The 2161-nt window shown below is 42.3% G+C and overlaps 1 pseudogene; it reads right to left on the bottom strand.

The window, feature by feature from the left end:
- Positions 1–1272: 1272 nt before the first annotated feature.
- Positions 1273–1825, bottom strand: LOC116092477 (annotated as a pseudogene).
- Between the last annotated feature and the right edge of the window lie 336 nt (positions 1826–2161).

Raw genomic sequence — 2161 nt, forward strand, 5'->3', positions numbered from 1 at the left:
AAAAAAAAGCAAAAAATAAAAAATAAAAAAAATAAAGGAGGCATCTAGGCTATTTGACCCCAGAATCCTAGCTACTGGCCGGCTCTTCACACCCTTGTCACACCACACACTTTTTATTTGAAACAGTCAGGTGCAAAGATACAAAGACAAGTGCCTGTTCCCTGAAGCTCCATTAAGCAAACACATGATTTTACACACAAAAGTCTGATACTCATATCAAACCCCCTTGTATATTCATAAACAAGGTTAGGCAAAGATCAGCCTTTACAACCAGCCTATTCGGTTTGCTTTGTTCTGATATGGTTGTGTGTGGTCTGTGTTGTATGTCTGTGATGTATGCATCTGTGTGGTTCTCTGTGTATGCCCACATGTGTGGCGGTCAAAGGAAGATGTTGAGTGTCCTTCTCTTTCACTCTCTGCCTTATGCTTTCATACAGGGTCTCGCTGGAATCCCTCCACTCCCTAGTCTGCCTCGGCTGGCTGGTTAGCAAGCACTAACAATCCTCTCCACGTTTGCCACTTCCTCTGTAGTTGCTTCTGATTCTCACACATGTATAGGTGTATGAGATTACATACATGTATGTATTCTATCTACACCTATGAGATGCTGGCAGCATCATCTCTGCATACTTAATATTCATATGAATACCCCACTGCCTCTTCTATTCAATGTCACCAGGGAAAGAACTGATTTACCAAAGAACTTTCTAGTAAATGAGACTGGCTCTAAAGACCATATAGTTTTGTGGGGTTGGCACAGTTTTGTAAAAAATATGTCATACACACCTCCAGATTCCTTGAGTCCAATAGCTCAAGAGGCTCTGAACTCCTTCAGACCAGAAATGAAGCCTTGGGACATCTTATTACAGAATCCGAGAAAGCCTGATAGGACAGCTACCTATAAGGCTTGGAGATAGGAGTGGACGATTACATACAGCTGGGCAGAGGTCATAACACTGAGCTCATAGCATAACTGTTTCCTCTTTTTTTCTTTCTTTTTTGTTTTTTGTTTTTGTTTTTGTTTTTTGGGGGTTTTTTTTTGTTTGTTTGTTTTTGTTTTTGAGACAAGGTTTCTCTGTGTAGCCCTGGCTGTCCTAGAATTCACTCTGGAGACCAGGCTAGCCTCGAACTCAGAAATCCGCCTGTCTCTGCCTCCCCAGTGCTGGGATCAAAGGTGTGCACCACCACTGCCCGGCTTCCTTTTTTTTCTGATCAAAATACTCATTGAAGCTTTATTATTCTAGATATCTAGGATATTAGTTTCCAATTTTTTTGAAGACATGCATAAAACATTTAAAGTAAGATATAAAGAAGATAATGGGCACATTGCTGGTTCTTACTGTGTGCATAAATTGCATAGCATATTAGAAACTGGGTTAGGAATTCAACTGGTCCAAATGAATCTTCAGAGCTCCATGGTGCTTGATTATATGTCTCAATCCCAGGTGACGGTCTTGGGCTCCTTCATAGTGACATGTTTAATTCTGTAGGCATATGGATCGGTTGCGGTGGGTTTGAATTCAGTGGGAGCCATGATATAGAAAGACCAGTCCTTGCTGAAGGGCAGATCTGACATCTCTACATTAGTCATCTTTTTCCCATTCTTCAGCAGTTCAATTTCTATTTGCGGCAGGTGAAACTGTGATACAAAGCAGTTGAGGAAGTTTGGCTTCCCGTTCTCCGGTGGGTGCCGTGTGTATACTTGAATTTGAGGGGATTTCTCGATAGCATACAGGCTGGTCAGTGAGACGAGCACCAGAAAGATCAGGGTCAAGGAGCAAGCCATGCTGAAGACTGAAGCTCCATGTCCGGACGACTGAAATTGCATAACTGTTTCTTGATGTTTTGACATAGTTGTCAACTTTTGAAATTGTGGGAGCTCACATGGGGAATCCAGAGTTCCAGCTTCTCCTTGAAAAAAACAAAAAAAGATCAGATACCTGGGAACTGGGTCTGTGTTGTCATATAATGGTGTTGGGTAGACCCACTACAAAACAAAAAGCTTTCCTCTTTGATGCTATATAAAGTCTGCAGGCCAAATCAGCCCCACTCTTTTTATGCCAACAAGCTCCCTCCCCAGTGTTCTCTCAGTGGCCTGGGATCATCTTGATGAATGCAGGTTGGCACTCTCATTTGCATAGTGCCAAAGGAGCTCTTTGCC

Source organism: Mastomys coucha, unplaced genomic scaffold (assembly GCF_008632895.1).
Source record: "Mastomys coucha isolate ucsf_1 unplaced genomic scaffold, UCSF_Mcou_1 pScaffold15, whole genome shotgun sequence".
Lineage (NCBI taxonomy): Eukaryota > Metazoa > Chordata > Mammalia > Rodentia > Muridae > Mastomys > Mastomys coucha.